At 39.2% G+C, this 18635-nt stretch overlaps 1 long non-coding RNA gene across 1 annotated transcript in view; it reads left to right on the top strand.

Moving 5' to 3' along the window:
• LOC139078561 (uncharacterized) overlaps positions 1-18635 on the top strand; it is a 29516-nt gene that overhangs the window by 7129 nt on the left and 3752 nt on the right. Inside the window, exon 2 of the long non-coding RNA XR_011531572.1 lies at positions 13549-13644. This is a non-coding gene — a long non-coding RNA (uncharacterized lncRNA). The remainder of the gene's footprint in view (positions 1-13548; positions 13645-18635) is intronic.

The raw sequence follows: 18635 nt of genomic DNA, 5'->3' as shown, positions 1-18635 counted from the left end.
TCTAACAAAATATGTACAAGATCTATTTGAGGAGAACTACAAAACTCTGATGAACGAAAGCAACAGAGACATAAATAAATGGAGAGACGCTCCATGGTTTTGGACAAGAAGACTCAATATTGTCGTGAGGTCAGTTCTTCCCAACTGGATCTATGTATTCAACACAATCCCAATCAAAACCCTAGCAAATTATTTTATGGATATCAACAATGACAATACGGGAGCAAAGATGGTCTCTTCAACAAATTGTGCTGTAACAGTTGGGCATCCCACTTGCAAAAAAGTGAATCCAGACACAGACCTTACCCACTTCACAAAAATTAACTCAAAATGGATTGTAAACCTAAATGTACAACACAAACTATAAAACTCCTAGAAGATAGTATAAGAGAAAACCTAGGTGACCTTGGCAATGGCATTGACTTTTTAGATACATTAAACACACAATCCGTAAAAGAAATGACTGATAAGCTGGACTTCACTAAAATGAAACACTTCTGCTCTTCAAAAGACAATCTCAAGAGAATGAGAAGACAAGCCACAGACTGGGAGAAAATATTTGCAAAAGACACATCTGACAAAGGACAGTTATCCTAAATATACAAAGAACTCTTAAAATTCAACAATAAGAACGTAAACAGAGGGGCGACCCCATGGCCAAGTGATTGGGTTCCCACGCTTCACTTTGGTGGCTCCCGGGGTTCACAGGATCGGATCCTGGGCATGGACCCATGCACTGCTCATCGAGCCATGCTGTGGCAGCATCCTGCATAGAGGAACCAGAATGACTTACAACTAGGATACACAACTAGGTACTGGGGCTTTGGGAGAAGAAAAGAAAGAAAAGAAACAACCTGATTATAAAATGGGCCAAAGACCTTAACAGACACCTCACTGAAGAAGACATACAGATGGCAAATAAGCACATGAAAAGATGCTCCACATCATGTGTCATCAGGGAAACGCAAATTAAAACAACAGTGAGATACTGCTACACATCTGTTAGAATGGCCAAACCCCAGAACTGACAACAGCGAATGTTGATGAGGATGTGAAGTAATAGGAAGTCTCAGACATCGCGGGTGGGAATGCAAAATGGTACAGCCACTTCGGAAGACAGTTTGGTGGTTTTTTTTGAAACTAAATATACTCTTAACATATGATTCAGCACTCGCACTCTTTAGTATTCATCCAAAGGAATTGAAAACTTGTGTCCACACAAAAACCTACACATGGATGTTTATAACAGCTTTATTTATAATTTCAAAAATTTGGAAGCAACTAAGATGTTCTACAGTAGGTGGTTAGATAAATAAATTGTGATACATCCAGATAATGGAACATTAAAGCACTAAAAATATTTTTTCATGAGCTATCTAGTGATGAAAAGATATGGGGGAAACGTCACTACACATCGCTAAGTGAAAGAAGCCAATCTGAAAAGGCTACTTATTGTGTGGTTTCAACTACATTGCACTCTGGAAATGCAAAACTATGGAGACAATTAAACATTGGTAGTTTCAGGGGGTGGGCAGATGAATAGGCAAAGCACAGAGGATTTTTTAGGGCAGTGAAAATACTGTGCATACTATAATGATGTATACATGTCATTATGCATTTATTCAAATCCATAGAATTCGCAACACCAAGAGTGACCTCTAAACTAAACTATGGACTTGGGGTGATGATGACGAGTCAATGTAGATTCATTCTTGGTAAAAGGAAAAAAAAGAAAGAAAGAAAAGAAAAGTGCCATTCTGGTCAGTATGTTGACAATGGGGAAACCGTGAATGTGTGGGGGCAGAGGACATATGGGAAATCTCTGTACCTTCCTCTAGATTTTGTTGTAAACTTATAACTGCTCTAAAAAAATAGAATCTTTAAAAAAAAGAAAGATTGGCTGAATCTCCCCAAACTTGACAAAAAGCATAAACCTACAGATTCAAGATGAGTGAACTTCAGAAATGGATAAACCCAAAGAAATTCACACCAAAACATGTAATATTCAAACATCTGGATACTAAAGACATAGAAAAACCCCAAACAGCCTAAGAAAAATGATAATTTACCTCTAGGGGAAAAATAATTATAATGACAACAAATTTTTCATCAAAAATCGTAGAGGCCAGAAGAAAGTAGCAAAATACATTTTGAAATACTGAAATTAAAAAAAAAAATCACTGCAGAATTCTACACCCAGTGAAAATATTCTTCAAGAAGGAAGAAGAATCAAGACATTTTCAGGTGAAGGACACTAAAATAATTTGTCACCAGTAGATCTACTCTAAAAGAATAATTAAAAGAAATTCCCTAAAAAGAGGAAAATAACAAAAGAAGGAATCTTGAAACATCAAGAAGAAAACAATGGCCTGTGTAAAAGGGTGGGTAAATACAAGACACTTTTCTCTTCCTCTTGAGTTTTCCAAATTATGTTTGATGATTAAAGCAAAAATTATAACACATGTATGTGGTTCTAAATGTATGAAGAAGAAATGTTTATGACAATCCTATTATAAATGGAGGAGGGTAACGGGACACAACTAAAGCTGTCCTATAAGATAAGGTGATTTAGGGACCCATCTGCTTATCTTTAGTTTGAAATGTTTGGGGTTTTCCCGTAGAACCAAATCAGAGCCACCAGAGAAAACGTCAACAATCCTATTAAAGATGATGCCCCACCATCAAAGCGAGTCTGTGCTCCTGAGTACTTTATTTTTCGTTGTTGTTGTCTTGGGTACCTTATTTAAATTCCACAACATTGAGTGAGCTCTTCATATGCATCATGCCCTATGCTCTGCCCGCAAAGGGCCACAGTCCGTAAAGGCGATATATGAATGAAGAGTTGCAAGGCACTAGAGGCTATGTCAAGGTACTGAGCAGCACAGATGATATGATCTGCTGTAAGGTGGGGTCCATGAAGAGGGGAATCAGAGAGTTTGCCAAAGCAATGTTCCCTAAGCTAGATTTTTAACTTTGAGCATCATTAGCTCACGGGATAAAATCGCACGGCGTCATCAACATCTTCACAAAAAGTCTTGTTTGCAATGTCATAGTTAGTACCAAAGGATACAAATAACAGTAAACATGATTGAGAAATTCTCTGTATGAGACAAATTGTGCCACATGCTCTGATGTACTCTCTTATAATATCTGTGGTTATATCCCCTTTATAAGGGTAAGAAAATTACACAGAGGTTTTATAATTTCTTTCTGCTGAAACAGATTCTCACAGACTCTGTGAATCTACCAGGATCCTGGCAAGAACGAGATGGCACTTAAGCTGGATAGGAGAACGGTGCTGCACCCCAAAGCTGGCAACTATTGGGTCTGTTTCAACTCCTAACCCTGGAGCGGTGAGGTGGGAGCAGTCCTAAAACCCAGAGAAGAGAGTGTTGTGTGGAAGGACTGCCCGACACAAGTTGTTGACTTTCCTGAAGACACTCACTGACTCAGCGTCCTCGCAGGGAGGAAATGGATGCCCAGCCTCACTTTTTCCTCCCCGCTCCCCTTTCACTGAGCTCCACTGGCCAAAGCCAATGGAAGCCCAAGAGGCATGGGAAACGATGGAGAAAGGTGAGGAAGATCTGGAAGGATAAAGAAAAGGCATCCAGCGGGTTTCCTCATTTGTACAGTGGTCTAGACGTAAGCACAGAGTTCACGCAGCTCAGCTACTGTTAGCTGCGCTAATCTGAGGCATTTACCTAACCTAACTGAGCGGTAATTTTCTCCTGTCAAACTGGGACTGAAAAGTACGCTTCGCTCGTGAGTTTACACTGAGTCTATGCACAGGCATGGTACATATTTTGTTCTCAATAAATGTTAATTGTTATTTTTATTACAGTGCTAATTTTTTTACAACCTTTTTGTGTTTATGATTACAACTTATAAATGTCCACAAAAGTACCTATTGAGTGTAGTGTGCATGTGCTGCAAGGCAGGTTTTTAGGTTCCTGGCTTCATATACACAAATCAGGAAAATAAACGGAATATTTTGAGTGCATGATATTAAAAGATAATAGAAGGAAGCAACTATGAATCTATACTTTTATATTCTCTTGAATATGGGAAATATTTCTAACTCACATTATTTGACAATGGAAAAAAACTGCAATTATTCAACATTCTTATAAATCATAATTTTCATTTCCTGCCTATACGTGAAGTTATGAAGCTGCATAGGACCTCACACAAAATAAGAAGAAACCTCTGACATCTATCTAGGACCTCACAGAAGATAGTTATTAAAGTGTTTTTCTAGAGATTATCTCTTCAATACAGTTTTGATGTTCAGGCAACTTCCAGCTGGCTCCAGAATTCATCAGAATTTAATCCAGGGAAAGTAAGAAATTCCAGAGAGGAGGGCCTATCCTGGAAGCCCTCTTGTCAGCAGTCCTTAAGGTTTTGTTTTAGAGTGTTAAAATAAGATTCCAGCTGCTTTAGGAAGGGTGAATGTAGCCACCATACGGAATCAAGTGATGGATGTAATCTTTCTAGATGTGTTGGCATCCTTTTGACAGCTAGCATGTGATATTTGCTTGTTCTCTTGGCTAATGAAGAAGATAATAATTAAAATACAGAGAGCCTAACAAGTCACCTCCGGGAATTGAGCACTATGCCAGTAGTGCACTGTTTTTCGTGGATTTATTTTGTTCCTCTCAATAGAAGGCTCTCGGGATGGAGGATGGAGCTGATGACTATGCATCTTTACTTCAAGGTCCCCCAAATGAATCTTACACTCTGTTTCATTTTATTCTAAAAGATAAATTGTGCCCCTTGCCGTGATTCAGACCGTGACTTTCATAATGGCTGACTGTATAAACAAATGAAAGAATGACTAGTGCTTAAAATAGAACACAAAAGAGGTTCCCGCAACAAAAAATTCTGTGAAACAAAATAGAGTCATCTTAACGACTATAAATTTGAAATGACTTGTGAAGTACATGATTATAATCTAAAAGAGAAGCCATTAAAAAATTAAACTCACTGGATGACTCAGCAATTTTGACCATGAATTATATATCTGGCTTTTTGCTAGGTCTACATGAGAGAAGCATGAGCAATGCCTCTTCAAGGTATGGCAGTCCTTTCGAGGGTGTCCACATGAAGTACACAAAACGAATGTCAGGACCACTGACGGCACAAGCAGTGTGGGGCAGTGTGGCCAGGAAATGATGCAACAAGAACAGGAATCACCAGGTCAAATTCATGCTGGAGAACTCAGAGAAGAATCCAGGAGGGATCAGATTTGGGGAGTAGAAACTGAGCGAGAGAGTCTGTGTGTCGCACCAACAAATCTCGAGGCAGAGACAAGCGTGTCACATTGTGGAAAGTCACAAGAACCCCTGACCTAAAGAGGAGAAGTCATAATATAAAGGAGTTAAAATAAAGGTGATTAAATTTAACGAGTAGAGAGAGACTTCATTACACACTGAATACCAAGGTAAGCTCATCTTTAAAAACATTACCTACTAACTGTTTTTTAACAAGAGCTAAGAAGCACACTAAGAACGAAGGATTATTCATCCTAAATACATGCAAGATACTCTGTTAAGACCCTCATACGAATTATCATATTTGATCTTCAAACACATATATTAAATGTCCATTTAAAGTATAAGTCCCTGCCATTATTATTATTATCAATGATTATTATTTCTAATTTTTCTTTTATTGACACCTGAGTTACAAAGGGGTACAAAGCAAGGCGGTGCTTTTAGAATAGGAGAATTTAAGACTAGAAAACAAGAAAGCGCCCGAGGCCCTGGCTCTGGATTTTGGCACCGGGCTTAGTCAATTTCTGTTGCAGCCATGAGGGAAATCTTCTGTAAATGTCAGCTCAGCCAGGAGAATTTATTTTTGCTCTGCAGTGTGATCTTGCTGAATCTCCTGTTGCTTTCAAGATCTTTGAATGTCTTTGGTTTTTCTGAAGTATAGCAATCTTGACCTGAGGCTCTGACTCATTTAAATATATCTGCCATACGCAAAGTCTATCCATGTATCAGGGAAATATTTCTTGTTTCTTACAACATCCAAAGAAAATGTGCGTTTGCCTTTATGTGAAATAAAAATGGGTTGCAGAGTCTCTTCTTTCTCTTCGTCATCTATTATCTTCTATCGTCTTGCCCAAGCAATGGGACTATTCTTTCCTTGTACTTTGTCCTCAGAACATAGCTACTGTTGTCCTGAATAACTGCACAAAGAAATAATCATAGTACTACCTCCTCAAAGAATAAACATGAAGTCTTTACCATTGTAAAATATTTAACAAATGCGAAAATTGAACACAATCACTAAATCACTAAATTCTAGAAGTTGCTCCACAAAATACAGTTTCCTGCAAATATAACTTTTCACGTGACTCCTAAACTAACATTTAAGCAGAGAGCAAGTCCCCTTTTAAAGAGCCTTCCTTTAGGTGATAAGTAAAAAGTAGGAACATCAGGACGTGTAAATATCATGCAACCCACTTCAGCGATGCTGCTGGAAACCAACGAACATTGCTTTCCTTCATGACGACCTTGTTGAATATTCAGGAAAATCTTGCTAAAATGTACATCACCAGATGGCATTAACAAATATGTTTCTCATGGAAATGAGTCACTCTGGGGAATACAATGTTGACAAATATGATAATACCACATCAATCCATTTGCCTTCAGCATTTTGCATGTAAGTCTAAAAGTTCAATTAGACCTTGTTATACATAACTGTTCTTTATATTTTGTTTTAATTATAGAACTCAATTTCATAATTCTATCTCTGAAATGAATTCTCCTTGAATATGCTGTATATCATGACAGTGATCAGCGACAAGAATGCAGGTTTTTGTTCCAATCAAAGTTATCCTTTATAAATTAATATCTTGAGAATGATTTGAAGATTTCAAGCAATGTCACAACTGACCACCAGTACCAGATTCTGTACCACAGTACTCTCTAATCAGGGATTTACAACTCACAGTGCCAGTGTCAGATTCTTCCTCTAGTTTTAGATCATAAACACAGACTAAAAGTCTCAAGCGGTGCACACATGGGGGCATCATTCAGGGTGAACGGTGTTTAGAAAAACGCTGCCAAGCATCTGGGAAAACAGTCAAAGCACCATCATGGTAGTAGCAGGGAAACTTTGTGAGTCACACCATAATCGCCAGGATTTCTTGGCCAATTTATGAACAGTTCCGGTCTGTGGAAAAATGTTTCGTGGAGTAATGAACCACTGATACCTCAGAGATATGAGGCCGTTTTGACTGAGAGCTCCAGCCCAGAAAGTTGTGTGATAATGTACTAGAAGCCGAAGACTACTGAATGTTCTGAACACTTGAAGCATGGAGAATGCCTTTATCCTGTGGACAGTGATGTGGTTTGACAGTGGTTGGCTTTGTGAAATTAAAATGTGGGAGAAAATGATTGGTTCTAGAAGGGCTTGAATGTCATGCTCTCTGGGAGTGGGCATCTTATAGTTGCCTGTGCCTTGGCTCCAGTGGTGTGAATACCGGAAGAATTGGAAATGTCAAACTATGAAGATAACATTGTATCTGATCTTATTTTAGAAGATATTGCATCTCAGAAAATCAGTAAACAGGAGACATTGGAAATTAAAATTTTTGTATTTGGAATTCAAAAAAATAAAATTCTTAATAAGTAAGCTAAATTTAAAAAATGGGTACAGTTAAACTTTTCATTTGAGATCTAGAAGCTGAAAAATGTGTACTGCTTTTGATCATTAGATTGCATTGTTTTGGAAAGGCTGGCCAGTTCAGCAAGGCAAGAAAAAGAAATAAAAGGTACAAGGATGGAAATGGAAGAAATGAACAATCCTTATAGCAGACGACATCATTTCACATGCAGTTAACCTAAAGCATCTATAAATAAACCACTGGAATTAACAAAAAAAGCTTCTTAAATTTAGTGGATACAAACTCAATGTACAAAACTCAACTGTATTTCTATGTGTTGATAACAAAGAACTAAAAAACAATGGCAGATATGAAAAGATAGATTTTGTAATAGTGTAATGTGAAGTCATGTACCTAGGAATTTACGTAAGAAAGCATGGACAAGACCTCCACAGAGAAAATTCTAAACTATTATTGAGAAATAGCATTAGAGACTAAGAAATAAGAATATATGACAAGTTATTGGATTGGAATACTCAATATTTTAAATATATCCCTTTCCCTCAAAATTGCACTGCCAATGAAAATTCCTAATTTTTGTGTGGAATTTGGTAAGCAGATTCTAAATTTTATAGATGGAAATACAAACAGCCAAGAATAGTCAGGATGTGCTTAATAGAAACACGCTGTGAGGACTTGTTTTAACAGAGATCGAAATCTAGTTTAAAGTTAAAGTAATTAGGGGTGCGTGGGACTTCTGCAGAGGTGGCCAAATAGGCCAAACGGAGCAAACTTGATAGAAACAGATCCTCACGTATGATAGTACTTCATGTTGACAAAGTGGGGACAGCACAGTCTTGTCAATAAGTGGTGCTGGGGCAACTGTATATCCATAGAGGGAGAAACACAATGACTCAGACCTCAAAGATTACACACAAAAATCCATTGCAGGGGCTGGCCTGGTGGCACAGTGGTTAAATTCACACATTCAACTTCTGCAGCTTGGGGTTCACTGGTTCAGATCCCAGGTGCAGACCTATGCACCACTTGTCAGGCCATGTTGTGGCAGGTGCCCCACATAAAATAGAAGAAGATGGGCACGGATATTAGCTCAGGGCCAGTCTTCCTCAGCAAAAAAAAAAAAAAAAAAAAGAGAGAGGACAATTGGCAGCAGATGTTAGCTCAGGGCTAATCTTCCTGAAAAAAAAATCCATTGCAGATGGATTAAAGGCATAAAAGAAAATCTAAAAACAGTTAAGCTTTTGGAATTTAGAATATCTTCATGACCTTGAGGTAGATATGGCTTTATTAAATAAGACACAAAAAACACTGGCACCATTGTATGTGTATGTGCTGGTATGTGTGAAAATTAATACATGTGACTAAATACCCTTTGGGTGCAAAATAAAAAGAAACCTATGAAACGCCTACAACTCAATGAAAATGCAGCAGGACCAATCAAGAACTCTGAGGATAGCTAAAGCAACCACAGAAAGAAATTTAATGCTCCAAGTCAGAAGAGCAGAAATGTGCAATACCAAGAATTGAATGAAAAACTTAGAAAAAATACACATTTTTGTAAATTTTTATAAATAGCATAAAATAAGAAAAGAAAAAGGAAGAAATCAATGGATTAAAGAACCATATAATAGAAAATATTATCAAAACCTAAAACTCTTTCTTTAAATATCAACAACACAGACAAAACCCCAACAAGACAGATCAGTTAGAAAGAAAGTAGATGCAAATAAACACACCACAGAATAAAGAGAAAATAACAGATACACAATTTTTAAAAATGTTTTGAACAAGTATGCATTAAACCTAGAAGAAGAGAATAATTTTCAGGGAAAATGTAAAATGACAAAATTTTTACAAAATGAAATTTTTAAAAAACCTGCATAGGCCAATAACTTTTAATGAAATTGAAATCAATTAAAACCCTCCCAAACCCTGGGTCCTGGAAGCTCATAGATGCGTGCCACCAGTCTTTGAAAAAACAGGTAACCCCACTTATGGTCAGGTTGTTCCAGAGAAGAGAAAAAGGGTGAGCTGTCCCAGTAATTTCATGACACCTGTGTAACTAGATAAGGCCATTTGGTAAAAAATGACCGTCAGCTCAACTTCGACTCCGACTGAGAGACTCTGATAATAGTTACAGTTGCCACCAGAAGCCATACGTTTTCTAGGAATTGAATGGAAAACCTTTCAATAAGGGGAAGACAGATGACACAAAAGCTTGGGAAACATTGTTCACCAAACTGGACGTTATCATGTCACACAGATAAAGGTGAACATTCAAGCACAATTCCAAGCCCTGTACCTTGAATACACTAAGAATACAAGAGCAGATAAATCGGAGTGCAGCTCCTTTTCTGTCATATTTATAATTATTGTCTTATAAGAAAATCGAGTCCTGGAAATTTTTTTCCAGTCATCCTGTGACATCCTAGCTTTTTTAACCTAAAATGTTCATTATTAACTCATATGGCTCAATCTGTATGTGTGTTCATTGGAAATTACATTTACTTATTTATTAGAAAATTAAAGATTGGCCACGTAATCATTAATACACATTCCAGCACTCTCTAAAATCTCAATAATTTCATCTTATAGTGTCACGTTATGTAAGTGGACTTATTCAACTGTGTGGTCAAAGCATTCGTAATATTAAGCAGGTAGAGGGAATGAGCTAAATCATCAGTTCTCGAGGTGTGGTCTGGGGACCCCAGAGGTTCCCAGAGACCCTTTCAGAGAGTTCATAAGGCCAAACCTATTTTCATAACAAGGTGAGGGTGTTACTTGGTTTTGTTTTTTTTTTTTTTTACTGCATTGATATTTGCAAAGATGGTGTAAAGCAGGTAGAGCTTTAGCACAAATAAAACGATGGCACCAAACTACGTGTGGTCCTCACCTTCAACACTCCGTGTACCCGCACCGCTTCAATATCGTGTGTGCTGAAACAGGAAGTGCCTGTTGGAACCGGCCTGCTGCACGCTGAGGCAGGAGAGCCGTCTCCAGGAAATCACTTGTGCCGTATTCGATTTGTGAACTGAAATAGTCACATTTTTCATGGAACACCGTTTGTACTCGATAGAACAACTGAAAGACAAGCTATGGTTATGGGACTTAGATTTTGGCTGACATTTTCTCAAAAGTGACCAAAGTATGCATGTCAATTCACAGAACATAACTGGCATTATTTGTTCCTAATGGCAAAATCTGAACTCTCAAATGAAAATTGGAATTTTGGAATTTTCACAGCTTCCCAATATTTCAAGACTTTTCTGATGATATGAGTGGTGAGAGGCTACTGGATGTAATTTTTTATATCATAGAATTAAATGTGTCAACATTTGGAAGACCTGCATTAGTCGGTGAATCAATATTTTTTGAGTGACCGCTGTGTCAACAATGATGTTAACAATATCACACTTGGGCAAATGATCCCATTCAAAGCGTAAGACAGACCAAAGGATTTTAATATCAATGAGTATGAAAAGTTGATTGACATGGTTTCAGATTCCACATTACAACTAACCTTCAAGAAACTACTACTTGTCAAGTTTTGTTAGAGTACCAAAGAAGAATGCCCACCATGAGCTGACAAGGCTATTAGAATTTCCAGCCATGTATCTGGTTGTGGCCAGAATTTCTTCATATACTTCAAATTAAACAAGCTCTTGCAACAAACTGAATGCAGAAACATATGTGAGAATCTGACTGTCTTTTATTAAGGCCAACGCTAAAGAGATTTGCAAAAATGAAAAACAATGCCACACGCTCTTCTAATTTTTCTAGAAAATATATTTATCTTTTATAAAAATATGTATCATAAAATGTACATTAATGTGCAATGAATTTTTATTGCCAATTCAAATAAACTAAAAAATAGTTTTTAAAGTTCTCAAGTTTAATTTCTAGTATGGTAACCATTGGTAGACAATACAACAGTGAAAAAGAAGCTTTTTGGAATCTTCAATAATTTTTAAGCATATAAAGAGTTCTAGAGACTAAATAATTTGAGACCCCTTGAACTAGATATACACTTGGTAACAGGCTATATATTTAAAACAAAGTAATTAAAGACAAAAGCCACCAAATGGAACAAAACTTAAAAATGCATCCGTAATCAAAATAATGCATTTTGTGAGGTGTGTGGGTATCTGAGGATAAATGACAGACACAGATGACAGGCTGCCTCTTCAAGTGAAAGGACTGGGAGAGGGATTAAGAGAAAGGAGTTAAGGACACTGAACACTTATGGGCCTTTTAGGGAGGCTGCTAACGGGTCTACACGTCTATCATCAGCCTACTGAAGAAAGCACCAGGGAAGAAAGAAACATAGAGCTTTCATTTTCCTGTCTGAGTGGTCAACCGTTGATAAATTCAATTTTTTCTGGATACTTTTTCCAACTTTAATCTCGAAGCCAGTGTCATTGCCTTATATCCCTTGTAAGCTTTCCGTCTATCTCTCTCCATTTCCTGGCAGCCTGTGGCAGCTCCAACGCTAAGCGCCTGCGGCTGCGTCCCCTCCTTTGATACGTGTGGACCCATACCCGCGTCCCTTCAGAAGCAACCTGGACACTGTCCTCTCTTAGTTTACTATAACATAATGATAAATTCACTGGGGCCACTAAAATACAGTCCCACAAATACATAAATCCGTGTGACTCAGAAAGTCCTTGACAATCTTGAACTATAATACAAAAGGAAAAGTAAAATTCTAAAATATCTCCAGAAAATAAAACAAAACAGCATACCACCACAAAAAAATCTTTCATATGATTCTATATAGGGATCCCAGAGTTTTTATATCTTGTTCTGATGAATTTGCATATGAAGTCAATAAGATAAATCTTAAGCTTTTAACCACAAGAGTGGGTTTTTGAGACTATTCAATAAATAGTTTTTTTCCCGTCTGAGCTGTGCCTCTCTTGAGAACTAAACCAGCAGAACCAGCAGACGGAAGGACAAATGAACTCTGTATTACTGATTAAAATGGGTAGGAGGACAGCTCAGCCCAAGACCAATGGGCCTGCCAGTTTACTCTCTAAGGTTGACCTTGGGGCAGTCCCCCAGAGGGAAGTTCCAGTCACCAGGGGAGAAACACCTACCCATGTTACCTCCTCCCGCCATTAGAGGAGAAAGCCCCCAATGCAGTAATTCTGACAGCTCAGCCCCATCTAAGAAAGAAACTTGGAACAGTGGCTTCCAATGGTCTCCACCTGTGTCTCTCTCCAACTCCAAGGGGAGGGTGACGGCATAGGGCAGGAGACAAAAGAGTTTAAGGGGACTCACTCCTCAGGGAGCTTAGAATAGTTCAGGAGCTCTACTGCAAAGAACTATGACAGCTATGGTGATGAGAGCAAACCCTCATTTAGTGATTATTATGCCAGGAACTGTTTTAAGTATATTAACATACTTTTGTGTCTAATCCTCATTCCAAGCTCACTGTTCTTTTTTTCTTTTTACATATGAGAGAACCAAACCACAGAGAGGTTAAGTAACATTCTGAAAGTCTCAGAGCTATTCGATGGTGGATTCGGGCATTGAATCCTAACTTCAAATTACCCAGATCTCTCTGCACTGATAGTATTTTTTAAAATAGTTAACTCACAGCTAGGGAATGAAAGCAGTCTTGAAATCTATCAATCATGTGTTTTTTCTTTCATTTTGCAATTGCGGTAGTAGCTGAAACGTGGCACAGAATGTAAAGAGTGCACATGCCGAAACTGTATCACGGAGAACGTGGCATTAATCGTGCCTCGGTAGCTGTACCACAATAATCATGTTGTTTCCATGATATAACATCAGATTTTCTTTGTTTTGTTGCAAACTGTGTTTTAGCAAAACAGATTACCCATCCTTTTATGTGGAAAGAGAGTTTTTAATAAGGCAACTCCTTACTGCCCCATCTCACTTCCCCACAGGCACCTCAGAAGCTAACAGAGGAGCCTGAGGGGCCATCCTCAGCCAGGTGCACATTCTTCCACTTCCGAGATGATGAAGCGAAGCAGAGAAACACAGTGAGTCAGTGCTTCTTGCCCACACGGTCATCACCACGGCAACCGCGGTTGCCAGGTGGAGAATTATACATCATAATTGCTATGTCCACTCTCAGCAGATTAAAAAGGAAAATGTCTACAATTTGGGCCTGGATTAAAATACTCTAGAGTAACTAACATAGAGTCTTGACATCATAACCAATAACAAGCTATAATTGTGTGATATTTATTGCTATAAAAACTGTGTGTATTTAGACATAAGGATACTGGGTGTTATAAATAATACTCCTCACTAAGAACATTTAAATCTGGGTGCATTACCACAGTTAGCGGTGAGTGTTGCACACACGCAAAAATAATGCTTTTCAGATCCTAATATGCTTCAGATAAAGAGAGGAGCCACAGCAGTTTTAATCTTTTGGGTGAGCAGAATACTTACATACAGTTTCCTGGGAGCTATAATATGGAAGAGATTGAATCCACTGGAGAACATATTAGATAGGAGTATGTCCATTTGTTAATATGTCTAAAATCTACTAGGAATAACTAATACACTCAGAAATAAATATCAAAGAAGAAAATAACAATCTACTTTCCCTATCAGTAAGGGCGCTAGAATTTATGTCATTTTCCTGTCGAAGATCAGAGCTATTTTAAAGGATTCTTTTTCCCAAGCTGTGTCACCTCCTTCCGTCTTCCTGTATGTCTGTACATTTGCCAAAGCGTGTAAGGATGTACAAACTCTAATTTCATAGTGGTTTTGATGTGAAGGATCTTGGTAAAATCGTAGAAACAGCTCTAGACAGTGACACCCACATTTCCATCCCTCCCGTCCAGGCTGTGGGGAGCCCAGGAGTAAGTGAGGATGACAAGCCAATGCCTGTTTCCTGCTCTCATTGTCTCCAGTCTCCTTCTGAAGGGACGCTCACTTTTCTGTTTTAATATTAAAAGATATCTAGCTTTCTTTTTTTGGAAATAGGATGTCTATTAAAAATAATCCCTCTAAACAGGGAAAAGTGTTCAAGAGGAGAAGAACAAAACTCTGAGAAAACCCTGCCAGTGCTAATCTGACACTGAGAAATGAGGGTATCAAAGGAGCCATTAGAAGTTGAAGTGAACCATCTCATTATGAAGCTATTTTTAAGTAAAAAGGAGAGATTGAGTGAGAAAGATTAGCCAATGGAAAAAATATACAAAAGAACTTGAGCAGGTATTTCGCAGAGGATGGAATCTGGTGCCAATTCCAGGAAAGGTGGAGTCAGCACCCTGCCCTCCGTGTCCCCGTCGGATTCAACAATAAATCTTGTGTAGACGCGGGGACAGCCAGCTGAAGGCTCAGAAGAGGAAACGGGTGCAGGTCGACAGAGGAAGGACAGCAAGGGTCACAGTTCTTCCAGACCAGGAGTCTGTTTATCTTTTTCTTTCCTTCCAGTGTCACTTGGCTGAGCTCAAAGACACACCGGAACCCACAGTGTGCGTGAATGAGGTCAGCGGGGCTCCAGAGAAGCCCTCTCTGCCAGTCTAAGAGGCGGGAAAGGGGATCCTCCTGGTCAGAGGGAGTGGGGAGGGCGGGTTCCTCTGTTGTCCCTTCTCTCCAGTGCGGGCCCCATAAAGCCCCCACAGTGGCAGCCATGGTGGCCGGGCAGGTCCCTAAAGGTCAGGAAGGGGAAATTTTTTCTGTGATGTGAAGAAGTGAGACTCCAAGAGTGCGAGGCAAATCCTCGTTTGTCCTTTCTCTCCCTGTGTCCTCCCATTGCTTGGTCCTGGATGCGGACAGTCACAGCAGTTGTGTGGAAGAGGGAGGAAGCGAATGCCCCAGCCTCGCAGCCGGAGAACAGAGGCCCGAGAACAGGCGAGTGTCAGTGAGATCACCGGAGGACAGAGATCCAGAGAGATCCCAAAGCACCAAGTGTGAGATCCTGGTCTCGCCTCTGAGTCTGAGAATGAGCCGCCGGGTAGAACGCTGCTATGGTTCAAGACCGGCAACTGGGTGGGAAAAAGTGGGACTTCTCCAAAAGGCACCGAATACTTCAGAACTAAGGACCTTAAAACCACAGTCATAAGCATGCTCCAAGACAAAAGGGAAAACGTTTCTGAAATGAATACAAAGCTAGAAAATCGCAGGAAAAAAAATAGAAAATGAAGAAACAAGTGGAAATTGCACAGTTGCAAAATACAGTAGCCAAAATTAAAAATCCACTGGTTTATCCACTGAATATCAGGACAATGGAGATGACAGAGGAAAGAGTCAGTAAATGTGAAGATATGAATTATACAGTTTGTGCAAAAGAGAGGAAGATTTACAAACAGAAATGAAGAGAGCCTGAGGTGCTGGTGGTATATTTCTGAAGAGTTAGCCTTTGTGCCGGTGGAGCTCCAAAAGCAGAGAAGAAAGAACGCAGTGCAGAAAAATATATTTGAAGAAATATTAACTGGAAACTTCCAAATTTATCAAAAGTGTCAAATTAAAATTAGTCTGGGGGCCAGCCCTGGGCCGAGTGGTTAAGTTCGCATGCTCCGCTTCAGTGGCCCAGGGTTTCGCCGGTTCGGATCCTGGGCGCAGACATGGCACCGCTCATGAAGCCATGCTGAGGCAGCGTCCCACGTGGCACAGACGGAGGCACTCACAACTAGAATAGACAACTATGTACTGGGGGGCTTTGGGGAGAAGAAGAAGAAGAAGATTGGCAACAGATGTTAGTTCAGGTGCCAATCTTTGGGGAAAAAAATTAATCTGAACTTACATAAGAGAGGCTTTAATTAGAAAGAAAGACTACTGCAATAAGGAGAAGGCTCTGATGTCAGAAATCTGGGATGTCTCAAAATCATACGGAAAAGGTTTTTCTTTTATAAAGAAGGAGGCAGGCAGAAGTAAGCAGAATCTCTCAGTGGGCAGCTGGATGAGCGAGGGGAAATGGCCAGGGGGGTCTGACAGGAAAAGATCTCTCTGAGGTCAGCCAATTCCCAGGAGACGCTGGAAAGGGGGCCCATCCCCCGGGTGTGTGTGCTCACTCGGGCTTGATGGGCAGCAGAGCTCAGGGCCTGTGGGAAAGGGAGAAGGGCTACTAAGAAGCTGGGTCAGGATGAAACGGAGGGTGCGGAATAGCCAACTGGGAGCACTTGGTGGAAAGACGTGCACTCAGAGAATTCAGAAGCTCCGCAAATCTGAAAAAGGGTACACTCAAAGAAATCCATCTCAGACACCTCATGTTCAAACTGCTGGAAATGAAAGACAAAGAAACATCTTGAGTTCAGTCAGATAAAAACAATTTATTACCTACAGCTAAACACAGGACATATGGAAAAGGCAAAACCTTCTAGACAGAAAGTAGATCAGGGATGGCCAAGCATTGAAAGCAGTAGGGTTAGGACACTTCTGCGTCCTAATTATGGTGGCGGTCGCACAAATCCATACATGTATTAAAAGTCGTAGACCTCTACACCAAAAAGGTCAATTTTCTTGTGCGTCAATTGAAAACATTAGAATTTTTAAGAAGATATCCAAAAAAATTCAAACTCGTTAGTCATTAGGGAAATGCAAATCACAACTACAATAAGATACCACTACACACACAGAGGGAGTAAAATGAAAAAAACTAATAATACCAGTTGTTGATAAGGATGCGAAGCAACTGAAACTCTTGTACGCTACTGATGGGAGCATTAATTGGGAGAATTACTCTGGGAGACTGTGCAACATTATCTAGAAAAATTGAAAATATACATATCTGAAGACACTGCCATGTCACTTTTAAAGGTATACCCAACAGAAATGGTGCACATAGGCTCAAACACATGTTCAAGGTTATGTATATGTGCACCACCCCTAATATTTCCAGAATGGACACAACACAAATACACACCAGCATTAGAATGACTCTATCATTGGATGTGCTTACCGTGGAGTCCAACACAGCAATAAAAACGAACGCCCTCACAGCACTCGCTCCTCAGCTACATGGATGAATTGAGAGAGAAAGAAACCAGGCCAAAAATGAGTACAAATGGTTTGGTTCCATTTATTCAGAGTTCAAAATCAAACGAATCTCTACAGTTTAGCAATGCTCACCTAGATGAAAAAAGCTAAAAATAAAATCGAGAAAGTGATTGGTGCACAGGGAAGATAGTGATCTTGCTTGTAGGTGGAAGGAAGGGCTGCGATCAAGACTGTTAGAGCTTCTAGTGTTCCAGCCATGTTTTAGTTCTTGACCCAGGTAAATGTTACAAAAAAATTATTGACTTTATAATGATTTACTAAAATATTCTTCATCGATGAAGCGTTTTTCTCTAAGTGAATGATTTTGTAATTTAAAAAATTATTTGAAAGAGAAAGAAAAATCCATGGGTACATTCAAGAAAAGATGAATAATTTCTAGTGATAAAAGTTAAATGGGCAGTACGCTCTATGACATTGGTCTGAGCAGCATATTTTCAAGTCCCATGTCTGACCGGGCAAGGGAAACAAAAGAAAAAATGAACAAATGGGACTACATCAAACTAAAAAGCTTCTGCACAGCCAAGGAAACCATCAACAAAATGAAAAGACAACCTAACAACTGGGAGAAGATATTTGCAAACCACATATCAGATAAGGGGTTAATATCCAAAATATGCAAAGAACTCATACAGCTCAACAACAAAAAAAACAACAATCCAATTAGAAAATGGGCAAAAGATCTGAACAGAGATTTCTCCAAATAAGATATACAGATGGCCAACAGGCATATGAAAAGATGCTCAACATCATTAGCTATCAGGGAAATGCAAATCAAAACTACAATGAGGTATCACCTCACTCCGGTCAGAATGGCTATAATTAACAAGACAGGAAACAACAAATGTTGGAGAGGGTGTGAAGAGAAGGGAACCCTTGTTCACTGCTGGTGGCAGTGCAAACTGGTGCAGCCACTATGGAAAGCAGTTTGGAGTATCCTCAGATAATTAAGGATAGATCTACCATATGATCCAGCTATTCCACTGCTGGGTATTTATCCAAAGAACTTGAAAACACA

Source organism: Equus przewalskii, chromosome 22 (assembly GCF_037783145.1).
Source record: "Equus przewalskii isolate Varuska chromosome 22, EquPr2, whole genome shotgun sequence".
In the NCBI taxonomy this organism is placed as follows: Eukaryota; Metazoa; Chordata; class Mammalia; order Perissodactyla; family Equidae; genus Equus; species Equus przewalskii.
This window is presented reverse-complemented; position numbering and strand designations above follow the sequence as displayed.